General features: G+C 46.5%; 1 long non-coding RNA gene across 1 annotated transcript in view; it reads right to left on the bottom strand.

Moving 5' to 3' along the window:
* LOC132654336 (uncharacterized) overlaps window positions 1-24,884 on the bottom strand; it is a 76,199-nt gene that overhangs the window by 49,156 nt on the left and 2,159 nt on the right. The window contains exons 2-3 of the long non-coding RNA XR_009592036.1: window positions 24,540-24,674; window positions 21,264-21,332 (exon numbers count right to left, since the gene is read on the bottom strand). This is a non-coding gene — a long non-coding RNA (uncharacterized LOC132654336). The remainder of the gene's footprint in view (window positions 1-21,263; window positions 21,333-24,539; window positions 24,675-24,884) is intronic.

Below are 24,884 nucleotides of genomic sequence, written 5' to 3'. Positions count from 1 at the left end.
AACTGCCCTCACAGCAAATGACCCAACAAGATTAGAGGAATTAAATCCCCAAACAGCAGCATTTGTGCCGATTCTCTCACACAAACTTTTCCTGTTATGGGAGTTCCTATTTCTATAGAAACTGACAATGCATCAGCCTATGGCAGTAAAACTTAAAAAAAAAAAAAAAAAACTTCTGTAAAAAATGGACTATTAATATATTACAGGAATTCTTTACAATCCTCAAGGTCAGGGCATAATTAAAAGAGACATTAAATATTAAAATAGCAATTATTAAAAAATAAAAATGGAGTTATACCGAGGGATATTCTTGGACTTTTCTTAATTTAGAAAAGTGCCTCAAGGTGATATAAAATTTCTCTGCCCAGGGGTATGCTTCAGAGACTAATGTACCAAACAAGGACCATGCATGGAGAGGACCTAGACCCCCTGCTCAGATGTAGCCCATGGCAGATCCCAAGTAAGGGGAGCAGGGGCTGACTCTGTTGCCAGCTCTTTGATCACTTGTCCCTGGTAATGCAGCCTTGCCAGGCCATAGAGGAAGAGGATCCAAGCAGTCCTGATAAGACTTGACAAGCTATGGGCAGATGGCAGAAGAGAACTCCCCCTTCCAGTGGACTAGGATAGGAGGGGAAGAAGGAGGGTGGGTGGGACTGGGAGGAGTTGAGGGAAGGGGCTTCCACTGGGATATGTAATGAATAAATTGTGGGAAAAAATTAAAAATTAAAATAAAAAAAAGAAAAACAATAACAAAAGACCATTCCCAACTGCCTGTAGATAGGCCTGTGGTTTAAACCATTTAAGCCTTTGGGCCTGGTTGGCTGAAGGGGGAGGCAGGGGATGTGTCCATCCTCCATATGGATCCACTGAGGCATTCTGTATTTCACCTTAGCTCCTGTTGCCTCAGACCATCAAGGACAACAGGTGGAGGACACGGAGACACTGGAAGCCACCAGAGAGGTAGCCATGCTATAGCTGAATAGCGAAAGGAGAAACTGACTTTATCATCGGAAGTTGTCTGCCCACCTGGGGCCAAGTAAAGCCCTGCACACAGGTAGAAGATTCTGTGCAAAACACACAGAGCCCTGTTCACCTGAGAGTCTTCTCGGGGATGCTGGCTGCTCTGACCTGCACATCTGTGTTGAGTAGAAGCCTCTCAGCAGGTCTTCCCAGCTCCTGTGGCTTCACTAGTTATGCTGTGTTTGTGCCTGGATCTTAGGACCACAATAGACTCATCCATCCATGTGAAGAAGGGATGATTCTGGGATTCGAATCCCTTCCTACTTGCATAGAGCATTGTAACATTTAACTTCCTATTAGAAGGCAAATACGTACTTACATTTTACCTGACATCAAAATTAGTAATAATATAGGTCTCTTCTTGGAGTATTCTCTGGACTTTCCTGATCAATATAATAATGTAACCAAGAGTAGTGGATGTAGTTTAGATCCTGTTTATGCTACTGTCTCTTATGAAAATTATAAATCTGTCCAGATGTCAGAGTGAAAAACCTTTCTCAATATGGTGATAGCATGTTAATTGATTTGGGTCCTCATGGAAGAGGAAATATTTCTTGGGAAATAGTCAATTGTGAAATCACAAATTATAGAAGAGAACATATTTAACAGTATTTACAAGATTTGTGAGGGAATTTAAGTTCTGATGTTAAACATTGGACCAAGATTCATTGTGTTTGTAATCTGCTTACTTATTGGCTACTCATACATCAGGTGACAATTAGATTCATCAACAACATTTTAAAACAAAACAACTCTGGACACAGTGCATTTAAAAAATGAGAATGGAGAAGTCAGAACACAATCCATGAATGAAGAAGCTGTGTGAGGATGTTTCTGGGAGCTTCTGAGAAAACTGGAGGCACTAGAGTCTTGAAACCCCAGCTCCTTCAGAGCATAGATTTGTTCTTGAAATGTGCTTCTGTGCTTCCCCCAGTAAAAGCTCCGCAACCAGGAAGTGGAGAGAATGGCGGCGGTGCGTACTTCACTTCTCCTTTTTCTCTTCCTTGCTCAGTCTGTACTCTGGCCCGAGGGACGGTGAGGCCCAGTGTCATCTAGGTCTTCTGACCTGAATCTAGAAACTCCCTCACAGAGATGCCCTGAGGCTGGTCTCCTGGGCGAGTCAAGATCCTGTCACGTTGACAAGAGGAAAGAACTCCATACCTCCTCTCCTGTGGTTTAGTGGGTTTAGAACATTATCCTTCTTCACTACCGAGACCTTACTGTCTCTAGAAAATCTGTCATCTGCCAGGATTTTGGTGCTGGCGCGTTTTCTGTGATCTTCTCGTGATGGTTGGTTTTCTTAGTTCAGTGTTCCTGAGGATCACCCCGGAGACCTCTGGGCAGCTGTGAAGGCATTGCCAGAGAGGAATAACTAGGAAGGAGGACTGCCAATGACTACCTTCCAAGGGCAGCCCAGGTACAGCAGGTGTGGCGGGAAGGCAGCAAGGACCAGCCTGCTTCCACTTCCTGCCTAAGTGTTTCTGGCGCCGCTGCTGCCATCGCTCTGATATTAGACCCCGGCTCTCTCGGTTTTCCGGTATGGACTCAGCACAGGACTCTGGAAGAGATCTCCAGGTTTTGAGCACCTGACTGGGGCTGGTGAGACTCCCAGCCTCCGGGGCTGAGCGGCTGCTGATCTCCCGGTCCCTGCAGCACACATCAAGCTGCTGCTAACCTTCTGGCCTTCTATCACTTAATCCAGCTCAGGAAATGCCCTATCTGTTTTGATCCTCTGGAGAACTCTACCCAACACACACTTAACCATTGATGGCATTCTTGAAGATAATATCAATGACAAAGTGACCGTGAAGATAGTCCCCTTACTGGACAGAACTTTGAGTTAACATATGTACAGGTACAGCTAAAGGCACCTGTGAGTTTCTACATTTAGGAAATAATGTCCAGCCTGGCTGTGTGTCAATTTACAGTGGAATTCTAGTGGACAATTACAGTGCAAGCTAAAGGCTCAAAACAGGTCTGTGGTATTAACATTTTGCATCAGTTACTAAAACCCAGGGATGCTCTAGCCACAGTCCTCCCTGAGTAAGGAAGCTGCTTTTAAGGAGCAGGCAGGAGTTCCTCTGAGTCCTGACTGATGTCTGTCACAGCTCTAGTCCTGGAAGGTTTGAGGTAAAGCAGCAGGAGGGACCCACAGTCAGGCATCTTCTAGAAATGTTCCTTGTGAAATGCAGTTTCCATCTGGTTTTGGTGCTGTAAGTGTGGAGTGTGTTAGGGTTTCATTGCTGTGAAGAGACCCCGGGACAATGGCAGCTCTTACAAAGGAAACCAGTTAGCTGGGGCTGTCCTACACGTTCATAGCTTTAGTTGCATAGATCACAAACAAAAGAGAAATAGAAGAGTGAAACTTTGAAATGATGAAGAAAGCAAAGGAGGGACCGTGTTCTTAAGGAAAGGTGGTTGACAAGGGGCATGGGATACATTTATGTGACTGTCATCACCTGGGGACAGCTGAGGGCTACCGGGTCTAACCCCTCGTAGGGTAGACGGGGGCCGGGTTCTGCTCGCCTGGGAAGCACTTCTTGCAGAAAGAAAACATTCTTTTCAGTATTGGAGCGCCCTGCGGAAGCCTGTTCTCAGCACAAACAGCCCCATGGCTCCTCTTCCTGGGATAGACTGAGGGGAGCCTCCTAGCAGAAACACCCTGGGCATGCCTACTGGCTCCTCCAGAGAGCCACGCTGAGTGACACCCCCCGGGCTGAGATGGCAGGCGGAGTGAAAAGGAGGCGGGCAGCTGACCACCACAGTCCTCTCTTGCTTCTTGCCCATCTGCCACGGCCTGCGTGATGGACCAGGAGCAGCCCCAGCCTGCACTCCCGCTGCACGGCCTGCGTGATGGACCAGGAACCATGACTGCGATGACTAGTCACGGCAACAGGTGAAGGGATGGCCACAGCTCTCTCCAGTGACCGCCCAGATGAGCGTGCGGGTGGCCCTACCCGATGGCACTGACCGTGGGAAATGGAGCTCACCCCCACCCCATACTTCCTGCACGGTGGCGCTGCGTTTCGGCTCCCAGCCACTGGCACCAGGTTTTTCTTTGCCGAAAGCAAAGCAACAAGAGAGACAGGAGCCTCAGGCGGCCACGCAGCTCTGTGGTATTTTCCTAAACGCTGAGGAGTCGCTTGTTCCTCACCTGACACCTGCTTCCCCCACACTTCCCAGCTGATGCTCTGTGTTGCTCCTTACAGGTGTCCAAGACGGAACCATGTCGTCAATGAATGCTTAATGGATGAACGATACTAACACAGAATTCAAGCAGAAAAAAATGCACTTCGTTTCCTAGAAAATTCAAAGGAAAGGAAACAGAAAGACAAACGTTCAGAAGAACAAAACTGGAGAATTGCTCACGAGGTCTCAGAACACTGAAAACAGGAGAGTCCCTGGAGCCATGGTGTCCTGATGACTCACTCAGCAGCCTCACGGCTGACAAGGGGTTCTGCTGACAGGCAGCTGTAAGAGATGCCAGGCTGAGCATCAGGAGAGAGGGCAGGCCTGGCAGCAGTCTTCTGGGAAAGGAAGCCAGAAGCCACAGGGTGAAAACTGATCTAGGGACGCAGGGCCTCACTGGAGAACACTATTCCAGAGATGATAAACAGCTGGCGGATTAAAGGAACCTCGGGAAGAGGGACAGGCGGGGTCAAAGCATGCTTGCCAAGCTCGTGACACCATGAATACCACCTCCAGTGCCTCACTAAGCATAAGCAACCCTGACATGACGGTACACACTTGCTATCCCAGCGCTGAGGAGGAGGAGACCAGGAGACCGCTGATATGGCCTAGCTAAATCACGGAGCCTGCGTCCAGTATCAAGGCAGCCATGTCTGAGGACTCGGATGGGGAAACAGCCCAGAAAAATGTCTGTCCTACACACACACTCACGTGAGGGAAAGCGAACCGGAGGACAGGTGAATGTGGGCTCCTCTCCGTTTCTGAAGTCTTGCAAACTCTGGTCACATGAGTGAAAGGGGCCAGGACGTAGTGGGGCGAGGGGGCTGTGTGGCCAGACTTGCCGTCAAATGTTCACATTTAACTTGTAAGTTACATAGCATTCCAACCCTGTAACACTATGTATTGTTGTCCTATGGTACTGTGTGGTCATAGGGGTTTTCCTTTATGGCAGGCATCAGGCCAAGACTCCATGATTCGTGCACTCAAAGTCCTTGAATGGAGTCTTAGCGAGCTTGAGAATGATCCTGAAGTCAGGGGAGCAAAGTCCCCTGCAAGGCCCCTCCTTCAGCCAGTCCAGCCTCCCTGTGGTAACTCGAGAAGTGCTGTTAAGTGACCAGCAGCCCAGCTCGGACAAGCAGGGCCTGGGAAGAAGGACAGAGGGCTGGCCTCTCCTTGGTAAGGTGGGTGGACCTGTTTCAGTTGTGCTGCCCGGCGGACGGTAGCTCTCTCGGGGCCCACCTGCATGGCCACAGGCTCTTCTCAGACATCAACAGTGTGGTGATGTCTTTCCTGTTCTGACACAGAAGCTCCGTGATTGATGCTCCCTGAATTGCCAAAACTCCTTGCTGATCTGCCAGTATAGGAACCATGTTAAAACTGTCAACACCAGCTGCAAACTGCTAGAGCCTGCTCCCCACTCCGTCTGAGACTGGTGCTTTTGGGGACTCAGGCCTTGGCTGACGCAGAGGCCTCCCTGGAAAAGCATGGCCATCAGGCAAGCGGACACAGCAGCGGCTTTCCAACATGTTGCTTCCGAGGCAGGAGACTGGCTTTGCACTTTACAAGCTGCCAGCTTTGGGTCACAGGTCTGAGAGGGAAGTGAAGGTGTGTCACGTGTGGCATTCCCTGACAGAAGCACACGTACACCTGCTCCTTCAGAGGTCTTTCCACCACATGCTTGTTCCCGGGATGTGCTCTCAGGTCCTCCCTCTGCCTTGAGCTCGCCTCAGGCTGTACCGACTGTCAGTTTCCTGGGATCTAGAGTCACCCAGGACACACAGCTTCGGGCTTGTCTGCAGGTGGTACCTTGGGTGACTCAACCCTCCAGAGGCTGGGCACAGCAGCGTTGCCTGCTTTCCCTTTATCCAGGGCAGGTGTGTCAGTCAGTCACGGCAGTCAGTCAGTGGGCATCACACTCCAAGTCCTTCCCCACACGCCCTGAACACCCGTGCTCTCTCCGGGAAGAGCTGCGCCATTAGTTCCACGGTGAGACCCCGAGGCCTCCAGCTCTACGGGCTGGCAGCTGCCAGGCACTCGGCTCTCCAGGGACAGCACTGCCAAGACCATCCAGCCTTCAGGTAAGCCAGTCCAAAATGCGTGTTCTCACAGGCTTTCTTATCTTCTCCTTTCCTCACAAACAGCTCTCTTTTTAGGTCGTCCTGGGCCCTGGTTACAATAAAACTGCCTAGAAGACAGGAAGCAATTGCTGTCGCTGGGACTTGAGGGGCAGACAGCCCTGGATTCAGTTCTTAGGGCTGCTGCTCCTCCTGGCACTGTGGCACGGACTGGGCCGAGTCCTCTCTCAGGCACATGTCTAAGCTCTGACCAAGCATCGTGAGTTTACTCCTGTGAGGCTTGTCTCAGGCTCTCCCTTATATATCTTCGTCCTGTGTAGTTCTGAAGATGGCGTTCTAGTTCTTAGCAAGTGTTGTTCAGGCAGTGCAGCACATCAGAACCACTGGGGCATTAGAAGACATTTAAATCCAAACGTCTGTGCCTCCGTGAATTTGACTGCATTAGCCTGGGAATGGTGGTGGTGGCAAGTGGTTGTGAGTCTTTGCAGGTCACTCAAGAGGCAGCCTGTACTGGACCTCCTGGATCACAACCAACTATCGGCTGTCTCCATCCTGAGGAAGGAAGGAAACAGCACAGGGCTTCCTCATCCTGAGGAAGGAAACAGCACAGGGCTTCCTCATCCTGAGGAAGGAAACAGCACAGGGCTTCCTCATCCTGAGGAAGGAAGGAAACAGCCATAGTGCTTCCCTATCCTGAGGAAGGAAGGAAACAGCACAGGGCTTCCCTATCCTGAGGAAGGAAGGAAACAGCACAGGGCTTCCTCATCCTGAGGAAGGAAGGAAACAGCACAGGGCTTCTCCATCCTGAGGAAGGAAGGAAACAGCACAGGGCTTCTCCATCCTGAGGAAGGAAGGAAACAGCACAGGGCTTCTCCATCCTGAGGAAGGAAGGAAACAGCCATAGTGCTTCCCTATCCTGAGGAAGGAAGGAAACAGCACAGGGCTTCTCCATCCTGAGGAAGGAAACAGCTCAGGGCTTCTCCATCCTGAAGAAGGAAACAGCACAGGGCTTCCTCATCCTGAGGAAGGAAGGAAACAGCACAAGGCTTCCTCATCCTGAGGAAGGAAGGAAATAGCATAGGGCTTCCCTATCCTGAGGAAGGAAACAGCACAGGGCTTCCCCATCCTGAGGAAGGAAGGAAACAGCATAGGGCTTCTCCATCCTGAGGAAGGAAACAGCACAGGGCTTTTCCATCCTGAGGAAGGAAGGAAACAGCCATAGTGCTTCCCTATCCTGAGGAAGGAAACAGCATAGGGCTTCCTCATCCTGAGGAAGGAAGGAAACAGCACAGGGCTTCCCCATCCTGAGGAAGGAAGGAAACAACATAGAGCTTCTCCATCCTGAGGAAGGAAGGAAACAGCCATAGTGCTTCTCCATCCTGAGGAAGGAAACAGCACAGGGCTTCTCCATCCTGAGGAAGGAAGGAAACAGCACAGGGCTTCTCCATCCTGAGGAAGGAAGGAAACAGCCATAGTGCTTCCCCATTCTGAGGAAGGAAGGAAACAGCACAAGGCTTCCCCATCCTGAGGAAGGAAACAGCACAGGGCTTCCCCATCCTGAGGAAGGAAACAGCACAGGGCTTCCCCATCCTGAGGAAGGAAACAGCACAGGGCTTCCCCATCCTGAGGAAAGAAACAGCACAGGGCTTCCCCATCCTGAGGAAGGAAACAGCACAGGGCTTCCTCATCCTGAGGAAGGAAACAGCAGGGCTTCAGCCCACAGGAGGAGAGTGCCAGTCGTGTGCTACAGAAGCAGTTCATTCTTTGGCCCTCATCGCCCAGGCTCGCCATGCTGGAGATAGAAAGGATTGTGGGTTCTCCCTGTTCCCTGGGCTCCGCTCTGATAAAGCTGTGGCTCCCTGGGCTCTGCGGAGACTGTACTCATCCCAATAGTTAATGCTAGAAATACTTGTCTTATTTTATTGTTTTGATTTTGGGGAATTTTTGAGATAGTGTCTGTCTAAGTAGCTCAGCCTGGCAGACTGATCTCAGACTCAGAAATCCTCCTGCTTCTGCTTCTGAAAGGCAGAGATGATAGGCATGGTTAAGAAACAAACAAACAAACAAAAAAAAAAAGCAGTGTTATTTAAGATTTATTACCCAGATACTCTTCAACATAGCTGTATACAAAATCTGATGCAAAAATAAGAGCATTAAAAAAATCCTTTAAATAAGTCAAAAATAAGAGCATTAAAATGGTTTAAATAAGTCAAAATAATTGCGCGTGTGAAGAGATAAAAAAGAACCTGTCAAAATGTTGATGTTTGGTTCTTTACAATGCTTCCAAGTAAAAGTCAGTCACATGGGTACTAGTGCACACTCGAAAGAAATTCAGAGCTATTTTGAGATAAAGGTTAGGAGTTTCCCATTATGTGTAGAAGAAAATTCCCAGTGTTATCATTTGCTTCCTGAGTCCACAAACTCACTCAGCCCTGTAGCCGTCTGTCCCGGTGTGGAGGAGTCTGGACCTAGCTGTTGTGTATGTGAAAGGTGACGCTCTGCACAGCAAAGCAAACATTTGCTGGCAGAGAGCACCTGAGCAGGGGCCAGGCCACCAGGGAGAAGAAAGGTCTGCCTCGCTGTGTAGCTGGTCCAGAGGCCTGGATACCATGAGGCTTAAGGCTTCGCGTCAAATGCAAGTGCGTGACTGTTTTTATTATTACTACTAATAAATTTATCCACTGCACCAGAGGAGACCGTGCAAACAACCCAAAATAACCACTTAAAGGAATTACTGCCGTGTTTGGAAACGTTAAAACTGTTCAATAGGCGATTTGTACTCGAGCATACATACGCATTCATCAAAGGCACCTGGTAAAACATCGCGGCTCTCTTGCAGCGGGCCGGCAGGTAGCGTTCAGGCGCTTTACATCGCTTCACCTGTGCGGGGCCCTCTTCTAAGCTGATTATGCCATTCGGGCCTCGCCGGAGCCTCGGCACTGTTGGCCCTGTTTCACAGGTGCGGAAACTGAGGTGAGGAGGTACGTTACTGAAACTCAGGACATGCTTCAGGAGTCCCAGCAGCAGCTTCACCTGGAATCTAATTTAAAAAGGTGGCGATGAAAGCGTTAAGCCACCCAAGTCAAAAATTAACTTGGTCGTTAGAGGTCCAAGGCAGGATCTGAAATGTGTTCCCTAGCAAGCACTTGGTAATACTGATGTTTATGGATGATAGGACAGAGGGCTAGCACATGGTAATACTGATGTTTATGGATGAACAGGATAGGTGTGTGCCCGGGAGCACATGACAATACTGATATTTATGAACGAACAGGTGGGACTGGGGCCATGGAAATGGCAGGAGGACCGGAGTTCAGTTTCTGACACTCGGTCCAGCCAGCGTGGTAGCCTGTAACCCCACAGCTGGGGACAGGAGAGCTCGGAGCTCGCTGCTCAGCCAGGCGAGCCTGATGTAGATTTCAGCGTCAGTGAGAGATTCCGAGTTTTCTGAAAAGAGCAGGCCAGGGCAGGTGGTGCTGGCACAGGCCTTTGATCTCAGCACTCGGAGGCAGAGGCAGGCAGGGCTGCCACCTGGTCTGAGAGAGTGTGGTTATTGTCTGTTTGAGCCCATTTCTTTCTGTTAAGAGGAAGAAATAAGCAGAGAACGAGCAGCTGTGACCTCAGTGTGGCTCTCGTGATGAGGCACGGTGCTCTCCTGCCTGTCTCTTGGTCTAGATGTGAGGTGAGCCCTAGCCTTCCGACTGGTGCACCCATTTCAAACCCACAGAGATTCCGCACCTCCGGGCTCCGGGTCTCAACGACCCGACGCAAAGGTGATGTTCCCTGCGACACTGTTCAGGCCCAGCTGACCGACACGCTCAGCTGCAGGTGGGTGTGAGGTAACTCCTGACACGTTCAGCTGGGCCCCCCATGGGCAGCGGTCCCTGGGCGCTTAGCTGTCCCTACCCACTGGCCACCGGGTGACTGACCTAGGACAGAACGCGGTGTGCCGGTGCTGACCAGCCATGTAGGCCTTGGAGACCTCTAATCCATCCCCAAGCAAAGCTCCTCCACTAGCGGCTGCGTGGAGACTTCCGGGGCCCCACCCCTGGGAGACCAGCCACGGCCACCCTTGGGAGCCCAGATGATATGGAGCCCGGGAGTCCTGGCTCCCTCACCATTCCCAGAGTGAGTCACACTTGTGTGGACAGGACTTGTTGCTGTTTCAGGAAACTCCTTGTGAGACTGAAAAACAAACTCCTAAGTGAGAATCTGGCAGCGCTGCGGCACTGAAACCTGAGGCCCAGGGCGTCAGCGGAGCATCAGAGCTGCATCAGCGCTGACTGGCCTTCAGGGGAGGTGGTGATGGAGGAGGGCTCCACGCTGTCATATGCCGCTGGCCTGGGTATATGTGGCCAACACCCGTTTACAGAAAGGGGTCTGTTTTCCATTCCCAGGGTGTCATCGCTAAGCCGTGACTGCCCGAGTCCAGGGATGACTTGCCTCTCCAGGCACCTCCTTCTTTCTGATGTCTGCTTTTGAGGTGTAACGTAACTCCCTCCTGAAATTTCTGGGCGTTTCTCTGAGGCTCTGGTCTTGTTCTGCATTACCAAACACTTCTCTGGACGTTTTATTTACACGGCTTTGGTCACGGGCCCCCAGACTGCTGTCCATCAGCTGCGTTGGCCTGCCCGTGGGGCCCTCTTTCATCACGGCCGCCCTGTCTGGAGTCAGTCTTGCTGTTCCACGGACGTTCTCCTCACCTCCACCAAACACTTCTCTTCACTTCACCCAAACGCCCACGGCAGTGGTGGCATAGAGCAGGCCACCTTTACAGAGCTTGGGAAACTCTCAAGGAAAACCTAGTTACCTCTTTAAACTCTGTCACGGAGTCTCCAGGTGATTACTGCTAACCACTGTGCTAGTGGCCTCCTCGGCTGACCTCCTCACCAAGGCCAAGGCCGATCCCCGGGGTGCTGGACAGACTTTCCCTCAGCACTGAAAATGGCTCCTCTGTTGTCCCCAGAAAGGACAGGTGACATCAGGCCCATGACGTTGACTGCAGTCCTTCCTCTCACCATGAGCTCTTCGGTGTGAAATGTTTTCTAGGTCCTCCCACATTCTACCATTTCATGGACACTCCTGTGGGTCCAGCTGCTGTGTGGGGCAGGTGTGACTCTTGAAACTTGAATTCAGGCCCAACCAACACATTGCTGGTTCACTGGTGCCCATAGTAACAGTGTTTCTTCTTTCTCTCCCTCCATCTGCCTTTCCTTGTTCTACAGTCACATCGCCAGAAGCACAGACTTCTCACAATGAACACCAGCATACACTGTATCCTATCCTAAGAACTTTAACGATGTTTTTTCCCCAATAAGATAACCTCAGTGGTCTGCTTTTTATCCAAAAAGTCCTTTTATATCTTTTGAAGTCGACGGATGAAGCATCTTGTCCCGCTGGGTGGCCTCACCTCTGGGGCCCAGGAGAGCCAAGGTGCTTCATGGGAAACACTGAGCCAACATCTCAATTGTTCCCCAACCAACCTACAATCGAATATCCGCCACCAAAGGGCAGATGGGAACGTCAGCCCCTCCCCACCAGGACTCAAGGACTTCCTTTACTGCTTAGTGGCTTGGTCATTCATTTCACATCCATAAATAGTGATTGGCTACTCATTCCTTTCTTCTATTTATAACCTAACAGATATGCGTATAGTATGAAGTGTTTGTCTTTTAATCTAAAATGATGTCATTTTTAAACCCTCTACAGCTGGAACATCCAAACTCATCAACTGCTGCCTCTTAATTCCACTTCTGTTATGCAACTGGCAGTAGGAAGGAAGCAATAACTGACATTTTACTATTTGTTTCTAAACTCACGTCTTTTTTGTTCTCCAATTCTTCCATTGCTGCTCCTTTGTGATGGACATTTTCTAATATGCCTTTCAATACCTTTAAGTTTTCTTTACTATGTTTCTGTTCTTTTTTCTTATTATTGAACCAGGAATCACAATGAGCACATTAACATCTTCACTGACAACTGGCTCGTTTGCTTAGTCTGAATCGTTTGTTAGTATTTTGCAAAATGAGCTCCTCACTTTGTGCCCTGGCTATTATTTTCATACAAATTACACATCTACCCCTCATGTTCCTCACCACTCACATTTACAACCACTGCTTGATGTGACTGTGTCTGATGTCAAGTGGGAAAAATAGTTGCATACAAAATACAACTTTTTTCTATATTCAGAGTTAATTTCAGCTGTTCTCAAGATTTACTCATTTATTTGAGCTACTGTGTAGCTTTCCTTTGTTTTAGCTGGAAGGTTGTTTAGCACTTCTGGTAGCAGAACAGGTATCCCGGTCAGGGTTACTGCTGCCGTGATGAAAACACCATGACCAAAGCAGCTCCACTCACAGCTCCAGATCACAGCTCATCTTCAAAAAGGTAAGAGTGGGAACTCCAGCAGGCGGGAACCTGGAGCAGGAGCTGAGGCAGAGGCCATGGAGGGCGCAGCTCCCTTACAGAACCCAGGACCACCAGCCAGGGGAAGGCACCACAATGGGCTGAGCTCATGCCTGTGTGGATGTGAGCATGGTTTTGTTTTGGTCCCAGGTGTGGGATGTGGGACTGATTCAGATGGTCCACAGCAGCAGACCATCTGCCCTGTGCCGGCTCGGAGAGCAGCTCTCTGCCAGCTGCAGGCAGTTTAAAATCTGAGGACTCTGGGAGGCAATAAAGGCCAGAGCCCAGAGAGAGCCGAGTTAGCGCCGGGAAAGAACGAGGCTGCCTGTGCTCTGCCCTGCTGCTCCCCTGCAGCCAGATGAGAAGAGATGGGAGGTCTCCTGGAATGAAGATTGGACTTTCTCCAAGGAACCCAACGACCCTAACCAGCAGGAAGCAGCTAAGAGAACTCGCCTTCTCTCCGCACTAACCTCCTTCCTCTTGGACCACGTGTTGGGATATTGGAAGAGATTGGGGTAGAGAAGGGGAGAAGCGGGAGAAGAAACGTAAATAAAATAGAGTTAAAAAGTAGGCCAACACTGCCTACAGCCAGCTCTGAAGGAGACATTTCCTCAGTGGGGCTCCTACTCTCTGACTTCAGCTTATGTCAAATTGACAGGAAACTGGCCAGTGCAACAGGCTTGAATGTTCTCAGGTCAGGCTTATTGGGTGTCTTATATCTCCTACATTTTCAAAGTACATTTGTTCTTTAGGTTATCTGTATGATTGTTTTAGCAGAAAACAGAGTTTTTGACTGACAGCCTTCCATGTCAACACATGGCCTATTGGCCCTCGGGGGTGTCTCATAGGAAATTATCTTATTGTGGACTTTCTCATGAGGCCAGTGACTTGTGTTTTGGTAAAGGGTCCCCCTGACTTGACAGAGATAGTCTGGTATTGAGGCTTTTTGAGCTCTTGGAGTTCACTTGGTCTCTTAACATTAATCATTAATGTATATATTAGTGATTCTTAACAATGAGAAGTTTCAGCTATTCCTTTAGAAGTGGTTCTCACCCTGAGGGTCGTGGCCCTTAACAAACCTGTCTCCGAAAACATTTATTGTAATTTATAACAGTAGCAAGGTTACAGTTACAAAGTAGCAACAAAGAGAATTTTCTGGTTGGGGTCACCCATCATGAGAACATTTACATTGTAATTTATAACAGTAGCAAGGTTACAGTTACAAAGTAGCAACAAAGAGAATTTTCTGGTTGGGGTCACCCATCATGAGGAACTGTATAAAAGGGTGGCAGCCTTCGGAGGGTTGCAAACCATTGGGCTGGGTAGTCTGTTCCTTGCAAGCCAGGTGCATCTTGACACATGGTTTCCACGTGAGTATCTTGGTGGTGTTTTTAGTTCACAGAGCCTCCCCCTCTCTTTCCTTCTCTCTTTCTTTCTCCCCTCATACTGGGTAGTAGAAATTGATCTCTGTCCCTGGATTTTCCTTATCTTCATAATCTGATTCTGAGGGTGTCTAGCGATTACTTAATTTCCTTTATAATTTTACTTGTTCTTTATGTTTTTATTTCTTTAGGGATGTTTTCTAGGCAATAAGATGGCATGTACACACTTTATTCTAGCTCTTCAGACACAGTTTCTTTTCCAAAGATTATTTAAATTTTCCAATGTAAAGCCTTTATATAGTTAAGTACAAAAGTCAAGCTTTCTTTTGGTCATTTTCTCTTGATTGATTTTTTCGTGGTGATACTGGGCGGGGCAGGTTGGGTCAGGATTTCTCAAAATCATAGTATGCCCCCTCAGCATGACTATCATTGCTACCAGGGAGTGTTTTATTGCTTTATTGACTGTTTTGAATGAGTTCTAGAAAGTGTATACTGTAACATTTGGCAGTCAAAGGCTCAACTTGGTCTGCTGAATTGTCCACTAGTGACTGGGCAGCTACAATGGCTGCATTGCCCAGCAGTTACTGAGAACTTCTGTGTGAATTTAAAGTCACTTTCAACACTCAAACAAGCACTTTTACTACTCTTGATCTAAACTTCCAACTTTCACAAAACATCACATTAGCCAGGGGTGAGATTTTAGGGCCTTTTGACTTTTCTTAGCATGTACACAGCTGTGGAGATGGTAAAGCCCTGTATATGTCTGTGTGTCTGTGTGTGTGTGGCCACCTAGATCCCAAGGAGCAATCCAGATATTTGCAAATCTCCCTACACACATATTATTCTGCAATTTTTATTCTTAAGCACTTTCCTTGACCTCTTGTTTATTCTAACTTCTATCTGCTTCTTAAGAGACAGGTCCCATTAGACAATTGCATTTGTGTTTTTGTTTTTGTTTTGTTTTCCTCAGCCATCCTAGGAATGTAGCTGTTCATTGACATTGAGTGAGCTCAAATTTAGGTAATACAGACACAGCCTTGCAAGTGGGGTCTTCCAGGAAACCACTAGGGAGGGGAAATCAAAATTCTCTGGGAATGAGGTTTTGGAAGCTCTCCAGTTCCATTCTTTCCCATCCAGTGGTCAGCAGATTGCCGGTTTTCACTGTGATTATGGGCTGTAAGCCTTCAAAGACCATGGCATCAGGAAAGGGAAAATTGGACAGTGACAAGTTAAAACGCTACAAATCTCTTTGTCATTGCTGAGATCCCAGTTTTTCAAATAAATGTTCTATATTTTTATAAGCCTTTGGTTAATTCCACAGTTCTGAAAGAATCAATTCTGATTATTTTAAAAATCAGTATTATTGCTTTTCTTAAGGAAGAAAATATTTTGGGAAGTCAGGTCCATCAGTTATACTAACGTAACTTTGTCATTTGATTTTCAGAAAAAAAAATGTCTCCCAAAAATACCAGGGTGTTCATAAGTAACTATAAAATATGATGTTGGAAAGGCATAGATGATATATTTATATTTCCTGTCTATTTGCTGTTAAATACTTAAGGAGTTTTAGTCAATGCCTCAAACAGTTTTAGGACAGAAGTTAATGATCTCCGTGAAGACGCAGGCTCATTCTCTTTATCTAATCCTTTACTGGAGCTGTGCTTTTCCCTTTTTATTGAGCTTTGACTATGTACTTCTCTTGCAGAGAATGCCATCCCCCTTACTGTCTGTTCCTCTCAGTTCTTTAGGACTCAGACTGAATTTTAGTGAAGTCTGATCAAGTCAGCTGGTTCTAGGTGAATTGCTGACATCTTGTGTTTACATAATTACAACTACAAGAGTCTGTAGCTGTCCAGTAACTGTTTATATTCCTAGTTACACTTAAGTCTTGGAGAGAGCAATCATCAGAGGACCCAGAAATGGAATGATGAGCCGGGAAGAATGTCAGATCTCGGAGGAGGTGTGTTAACTGTCTGGGTGGAAAGGCTCAGGGTTTTAAGCTTGAGTTTGGGGGTGGGGAATGTTATAGTCTGAATCATAGATAGAAATTTTTATACTAGATGGATTGGAATTTTTGATATCTGAAACTTGAGAACACTTGTTGACTTAAGAATGTCTGGGAAATAAGGACTTAGCACAAGATTTTATCTGCAAAGAGCTAAAAACAACTTTCAAAATGTGCTTAAAGGGAATAAATGAACTTTTTCTTATAGCTGACAGGGCCTGTGCTTTTAATCAACTGACTGTGGAACGGCAAAGGGTTCATCTCATCTGGGACTTGGAAAGAGTGTGTGAGGGTGACAGCAGTTACAGGAAGACAAAAACAATGAAACAAACCAAGAATTGTCAGTCAAGAGTTCGGATAAGGCCCTTGATGGCGGCTGCTGGGGACCTGAGCTAATGTAGGTGCAAACACGATGGAAATTCCTCAGAAGAGTGAAAACAGATGTCTACAGAACCAGTCACACCCCTTCTGGACATACATCTAAAGGACACCAAGTCACTCATCACAATGATGGCCTCTCACATCCATGAGTGTCCTGCACTGCTCACAACTGCCCTGGCGTGGACTCAGCCTCCGTGTTCCTCATCGGGCAGATGGACGGAGGAGAGACAATGTTATAGACACTGGAAGCATCGCCCAGTCATGAGGAGCAGCTTCGAGTCATCTGTGGGAAGCAGCGTGAGCCTGGAGGTTGTGGTAGGTGAACCTTACCCCGACGCAGGAAGCAAAGTACGGCGTTTTTTTCTAGGGGCAGAGTTTTTAAAAGGCTTGAAATCAGAAGTGGTGGATTTGAAAGCAGAAGTGTTAGTGATCAGGAGATAAATCAGTGGGAGAAGAAAATGCCAACAAAACACCTTATATACCCAAATAAAAATGTTAAAATGCAACAAATTATTTTGTACAATTAATCTACAGTAATCAAAAGTTTAGTTGCTATAGTTTGAATCAGGCTGAAATGCAACTGTCATTGTGACAGCCTTAAGAAGCAGGTCAGTTAAGGGACTAGATTAGCACTAAATCCAGGGAGTGAGTTATGATGAAAGTGCATTTGTTTTAAGTGTTTCTCCTCATTTCCCCTCTTTCTGTCTTATATTTCCACCACATTAAGGCACAGCATGGAGATCTGAAAAGAGGCTGAAGCCAGGAGCTTGGACTTCACAGCCTCCAAAATGGTGAGAAACACGTTTCCTTATCAATTATCCAGTCTTCAATTTTCTGTTGTTACAGTGAGGTAGCCATAGATCTCTCTCTCTCTGTATGTGTGTGTGTGTGTGTGTGTGTGTGAGAGAGAGAGAGAGAGAGAGAAAAAACATTGAGTTGAATGAAGAATGGTGTCTCTACATGCCAACAGTTGCTGAGAAAAAAAAAATTGCCCGCAGCTAGGGAGCTAAACCCGGATCAGACTCCCTGCAGCCCTCAGAAAGCCCCTGAGCACCCCAGCTTGCTCTCAGACTGAGGAACGGGCATCCACCGTGAAGTTGCTTATTCATGATGCTTTGTTTTGCCAGCACTAGGAAATCGACCCTGGCTCTCACTTCCTTCCCTTGGTTTGGGATATTCCTTGGATCTTTTTTCCCTTTTCTCTCCAGGGAGTCAATTCCAGGCTCTCATAGGGCCATTCTCTATGATACATTCTGGAGGTAGTCTGCCCTAACTTTACGTTTTAAAACAAAAGATTGTTCAGCTCTTTCTCGGGGTCACTGTGTTGGAGCAGCTGACTGCATCTGTTTCTCCAGAGCCATCCGGCACTCATGCATCTCCTTACTTGGTCTACTGGGCTAGCAAAGGGTGTGTGGAAATGAACCACATGGGAGACTGCATGGTTTCAGTGAAATGGTTCTACCCAGAATTTAAATGACTGCTGTGGTTTCAAAGCCATGCTCTTCCTATTGAGAATAAGTAATAGGGTCTTCTTACCCCCAGCACTGATCAAGGGGTGTGGTCCAGAAGGGGCCTGGCAGAGAGCAACTCCATGTTCCAGCTGGTACAGATCACAGAGTCCCAGATAGGGCTGGAGAAGACGAGCAGAAGAGTCAAAAGAGGAAATATCCCATTCTCTACTTTGTTCCAAAAAAGAACACGCTGTCCTCTTTAGAGAGAAGGATGATTGAAAAAGAAGTTCAGCCAGTGGCCATCTGCACTAGAGCAAGACAGAGCCAACCTGGACATCTCTGCCCCGCAGAGCCCAGCCAAGCCACAGAGCCGTGCTGGCCAGCTTCACACAGCGCTTCAACTGTGCACGGAGCTGTATTAAAAGACTAAATGCCAGTTCATGTTTTCTGTAATTTAGTTCAATCCAAGCCACATTTATCAATGCGTCTACCTGGCATGCCCTCTGCCAACTGCACAGAGATGAACAAGGCCAGGTACGGCTTGTTTGGTTCACACTCTGGTGAGGGACATGACACGTGCACTATGCCGGGTCTGAGCTATATTAAAAACTATCATCACACTGTGTCTGTCTCTATGTCTCCAGTGCGTAGGACCCCACATGGAGAGCATCCCCTCGAAAGGCCTCACAGGGAGCAGACCCCTCATTAGCGTTAAAGAGCGGGTGTTTCTAAGTCAGCATTATTTGGTGGGTTTGGAATCACCTAGGAGATGCGGCTCCAGGCATTCCTGTAACTGAGGCCACTCCGAATGTGGGCTGCACCACCCCAGGGGCTGGAGGACAGGATAGGGACAGAGAGGAGAAAAGGAGAAAGCTGAACAGGGTGTCCATCCCCTCTGTTCTCCAATGTGAGCAAGCTCCCGCCACCATCCGTTCCTGCTCTGACCTGAGTGCACCCTCAAACCAAAGGCTCTGCCACCACCCGTTCCTGTGACAGAGAGCACCCTCAAACCACGAGCTCTGCCACCACCCGTTCCTGTGACAGAGAGCACCCTCAAACCACGAGCCAAAAGCAGTCATTCTCCTAAGTTCCTTCTTGTCAGGGATTTCATCACAGAGGTGAGAAAGATAACTAACTGTGGCTATGGTGACCCAGTCAAAAGAAACGTTAAGTTCACTCTGCCAAGACGCATCTGGGAAAGATTGGGGCTTAAACACACAAGTGCAGTTGGTCAAAAAGTAGGGGAAACAGATGAGTTTAAAATTAGCAAAAACACGTAGGTAAGCAACCATGGCTTGATTAAAGGAATGTTTTTCCTCATAATTTACGCCAGGCACTTCCTATGTGGCCTCACCTCAGGGTGCTGTGCCCAGCAGTCAGAGGAGGCATAAAATTAGGCCCAGTCCCTGGACGAAAGTGTGCCAGCCACACGGCCACTGAGTGTCAAGCGTGAACAGTGAGCCCCTGGTTCTAAAGTGCTGGTTGAAAGGGAAAGTATGTGTGTCATCTTGCAGCAGCGTTTCGTCAGGAACACGGAAAGATCTGGCTTGTTTTCAGCTGGACAGAGGATGGACAGAGGAAGATGGAGGCCTGTCAAGATTCCCAAGGCCAGATCCAAATGTCACCTCAGGAGACACAAGCCTGGGCTGTGCTAACGCTTTCACACTGTGCTGAAGGGAAGGATCTTTACTTCCACGCCGCTGGAACACATAACCCCAGGTACCAGAGAATGCAAAAACATTCCAGGCTATGCTTGTGTGAATGCAGTGCCTGTGGAGGCCAGCAGAGGGCGGTCAATCCCCAGAGGCTGGAGTTACAGGCGGTTGTGGGTGGCCTCGCTGTGGTGCTGGGAGTTCAGCTCCCACGCAAATCAGTAGTCACTCTGCACCACTGAGCATTCTGTCCAGTTCTGTAAAATGTATTTGTAATTCTTTAAAATGAACACAGCAGGTACATACAAGGAGACCCGTAGCCAACTGCATGGAAATGCCTTTTGGTTTTTTTGTTTTGTTTTGTTTTGTTTTGTTTTATTTTCAGATTCTAAATGGTTAATTTATTTTGAAAGTCATTTGTGACTGAGGTCTAGGAAAATGAATACTGATTATGATCAAACTAGCATGATACTTATGAGCAATAGAAATTAATAAATTTGATTCAAATAAAATATGGACAAGTCTGTCAGAAGCTACTGTCAAAAATAAAAGGTATGTGAGCAGGAACTACAGATACAAGCATCACCAACAGAACACAAGAGGTAGAAGAGCGAATCTCAGCTGTAGAGGACACAACAGAACAAACTGTACATCAGCCAAAAATATTAAATACAAAAGGTCCCGGCACAAAACCTCCAGTCAATCAGGGCCACTCTGAGAAGAGTAGGAATAGAGGGAGAAGATTCCCAGCTCAAAGGCTCAGAAAATATTTTCAACAAAATTACAGAAATTTCCCTAACCTAAAGAAAGAGATGTCTATAAATGTAAAACAAGCTTACGGAACACCCAAAAGGTTGGATCAAAAAGAAAATCCTCTATGACATAATAATCAAAACACTAAATGCACAGAACAAAGAAGAATGTTAAAAGCTGCAAGGGGGAAAGGCGGAGTCACAGAGAGAGGCAGAGCTACTAGAATCGCCGGACTTCTCAATAGAAACTCGAAAGCAGGAAGGACCAGGGCAGAGATACATTGCAGGCTCAAAGAGACCACAGATGTCAGCCCAGACCATTGTTCCCAGCAAAACTGTCAGTCACTATAGATGGAGGAAACAAGATATTCCATGACAAAATCCAATTTAAACAAATCTATCCACACAAATTCACCTCTACAGAAAACACTAGAAGAAAAATTCCAACCCAAGGAGGTGAACTACACCCAAGAAAACACAGGAACTAAATAATTTCACACCAGCCAAACCAAAAGAAGGGACACACACACTCTACTACCATCAAAATAACAGGAACTAACAATCATATCTCTCAGTTGGGGCTCAATTCCCCAATAAAAAACGACACCTGCTAACAGAGTGGATGCGAAAGCAGGAGTCATCATTCTGCTGCATACAAGAGATGCCCGTCAACAACAAAGATAATTACCTCAGAGTAAAAAGCTAGAAAAAGATTTTCCAATAAATGGATCCAAGAAGCAACCTGGAGTAGCCATTCTCATAGCTCATAAAATTCCCTTATCTAATAAAATGGACTTTCAACCAAAATTAATCAAAAGAGATGGGGAAGGACATCTCATATTCATCAAATGAAAAATACACAAAGATTACATCTCAATTCCTCATGAACATTGATGCAAAAATATTCAATAAAATATTTGCAAACCAAATCCAAAAACATATCAAACATACCATCCACTGTGATCCAGTAGGCTTCATCTCAGAGAAAAATCCACTGATATGATCCACAGTATAAACAAACTGAAAGAAAAAAGCACATGATAATCTGATTAGATGCTGAAAAAGCCTTTGGCAAAATCCAACACTCCTTCATGATAAACATCCTGGAGAGATCAAGGATACAAGGCACATACATACCTAACTCAATAAAGACAACATACTACAAGCCTATAGCCAACACCAAATTAAATGGAGAGAAACTTAAAGCAATTCCACTAAAATCAGGGACAAGGCAAGGCTGCCCACTCTGCTCATATCTAGTCAACATAGTATTTGAAGTTTTAGCTAGAGCGATGAGACCACTAAAGGAGATCAAGGGAATACAAAATGGAAAGGATGAAGTCAAAGTATCGCTAGTCACACGTTAGCATAGTATACATATGTGACCCCTAAAATTCTACCAGGAAACTTCAGCTGATGAACACCTTCAGTAAATTCAGTAGCCCTTTTATATACAAAAGATAAATGTCTGAGAAAGAAATTTGGGAAACAACATCATTCACAAATAATATAAAATATCTTGATGTAACTCTAAACAAGCAAGTAAAAGACTTATATGACAAGAAATTGAAGAAAAGAATCAGAATATGGAAAGATATCCCATGTTCATGGATCAGTTGGATTAACATAGTAAAGTGGCCATTTTACCAAAAGCAATCTACAGCTTCAGTGCAATCCCTGTCAAGATGCCAACACAGTTCTTTATGGACCTGGAAAGAACAGCTCTAAACTTCATATTAAACAAAACAAAATAGGATATCTAAAACAATCATCGACAATAAAAGTACTTCTAGAGGTATCACCATCCCTGATTTCAAGCTGTACTACAGAGCAATAGTAATAATAGTATTGACATAAACTCAGGCAGCTTGAACAATGGAATCAAAGACCAAACCTGGAAGTAAATCCACACACCTACGGACACTTGATTTTTTACACAGAAGCCAAAACTATAGAATGGGAAAAAGAAAGCATCTTCAACAAATGATGCTGGTCTATCTGAATGTCTGAATGTAGAAAAATGCAAATAGATCCATACCTATCACCCTGCACAAAACTCAGGTCCAAGTGGATCAAAGACCTCAACATAAAACCAGACGCACTAACCCTAATAGAAGAAAAAGTAGGGATCAGCCTTGAACACATTGACACACCTTTAATCCCAACACTTAGGGAGACAGAGGCAGGTGGATTGCTGTGAGTTTGAGGGCAGCCTCGTCCTCAAAGCTAGACCAGGACAGCCAAAACTACACAGAGAAACCCTGTCTCAAAACACCAAAAATAAACAAACAAATAAATGGGACTTCATGAAACTGAATAGCTTTTGTTGAGTCAAAGGACACTGTCAAAGGGACAAAACAAATCTAGAAAGGAAAAAGATCTTCACCAATCCCACATCTGACAGAGGCTGACACCCCAAATATATAAAGAGCTCAAGAAAATAGACACCCACAAACCAAACCACCCAATTGAAAAATGGGGTACAGAGCTAAACGGAATTCTCAGCAAAGGAGTCTCTAATGGCTGAGAAGCACTTTAAAAATATTAAACACCCTCAGCCACCAGAGAAATGCAAATCAAAACAACTCTTGAGATTGCATCTCACACCCATCAGAATGACTAAGATCAAAAACTCAAGTGACAACGTATGCTGGAGAGGATGTGGAGAAAGGAGAATCCTCCCCCATTCTGGTGGGAATGTAAACTTATACAGCCACTTTGGAAATCAATTTGTCAGTTTTTCAGAAAACTTGGAATAGATCTAACCTTAAGGCCCAGCTGTGCCACTCCTGGGCATATACCCAAAAGATGTTCCAGCATACCACAAGGACAGTTGCTCAACGTGCATAGCAGCTTTGTTCCTAACAGCCAAAAGCTGGAAACAGCCCAGACGTACTCAATGGAGCAATGGATACAGAAATTGCGGTACATTTACACAATGGAATACCACTGAGCTTTAAAAATAAGGAAATCATGAAATTTGCAGGCAAATGGATGGAATTAGAAAGATTGTCCTGAGTGAGGTATCCCAGACCCAGAAAGACTCACAGGGCATATACTCACTTCTAAGTGGACATTAGCCATAAAGTACAGGATAACCATCCTACAATCCACAGGCCCAAAGAAGCTAAGAAACAGGGAGGACTCTCAGGAGGATGCTCAATTCTCATTCAGAAGAGCAAACAGGATCGACACCAGAGGTGGCAGAAGAGAGGAACAGGACAGGAGCCTACCATAGATGCCCACTGAAAGACTCTACCCAGCAGGGAATAGAAGCACCCAGAGGGGACAAGAACTCCTGAAGACCAAGAGGTGTGATTTTAAAGAGTGTCAGATTAGAGGTGTGTCCAACAGGACAGAAGAGCAGTGTGAGACGGAGAAAGTTCAGGAATTGGCTTTTATGGAAACATAAACTTTGGGGACACACCGGGTGTCCCTTTCTCTTTCCCTAAAAGAAGAGGAACATAAACCGAAGGTAACTTCTGTAGAGACACGGTTTGAGAAGTAACTAGAAAGCTAATGGCTACCTGTAGGAAAAGTCTGGCTGCAGGTGGGCTGCTATGCTACTCTAACTATACTTTAAGAGACTTCTTCACTCCCAGCTGTTTCCAATTCCGTGTGTCTTAATGATCACTGACAGTCTCTAAGAGCTCTGAGGAAGAGCTTCTTTGGAAAAGTCAAGTTGCTTTTGTGAAAAGCTGAAGGCGAGGAGGAGGAATAACACTCATTTCATGAACAAAAGTTCGAAAGAATCCAAAGCGGGCCACACACACAGCTGTGGCTGCTCACATGTGGGAGCAAATGTGCAAAGATCCGTGCAGGGAGCAGTGTGTGTCCCTGTGTGGGGCACCCAGCCACGGCAGGTCTAGCTCTCGGAGGAGAGACTGCAAGGACCGTAAGTCCCAGCTCCTCGTTAGGCCGCCCTTTAGGAAGGAACGCCACTGTTGTTTCATTCTCTGTCTGTCTCTGGGGCTACAGAGATGGCTCAGCCATCTAGTGCACCTGAGACAGGGGAGCAGCTACAATCAGGATGCAAATAAGCCAAAGTAAAGTTAAAGTAAAGAAAAAGAAAAGTACAGCATTCTGGAGGACTTAAAAAATGGGTGCACATCAGAACTTGGCCCCAAAAAAGTATTGATTTTTGTGTGAAGGGAGTGTGTATACACATGCTATGGGTGAATAAAATTTGAAGAATCTGTAAAAATGAATACATAAATAAAATCTCACCTGACAGAGATCTGTACACAAGCTAGGCAGGACACAGCAGCTGCAGTCTCACATGATTTAAAGAGATGGACTGTGACACGGGTGTGGTGGAACACAACTTTTAACCCAGTGTTCTGTGGACAGAGGCTGGGGGATCTAGTAAGAACAAAACCAGCAACAGGTTTGAACAGCTTTTTGTTTGTTTTTAGATGAGTCATCTAAATATTTTTAAAATATAAATATTTTTATTCACTTTGTAACCCAGCTGTAGCCCCTTCCTCATTCCCTCCCGATCCCTCTCTCCCTCCCTCTTCTTCTCCTATGCCCCTTTCCAGTCCACTGATAGGGGAGATCCTCTTCCCCTTC

This window comes from Meriones unguiculatus, chromosome 5 (genome assembly GCF_030254825.1).
Source record: "Meriones unguiculatus strain TT.TT164.6M chromosome 5, Bangor_MerUng_6.1, whole genome shotgun sequence".
Classification (NCBI taxonomy): domain Eukaryota; kingdom Metazoa; phylum Chordata; class Mammalia; order Rodentia; family Muridae; genus Meriones; species Meriones unguiculatus.
The sequence above is the reverse complement of the archived record's forward strand: the minus strand, read 5'-3'. Positions and strand labels throughout refer to the sequence as shown.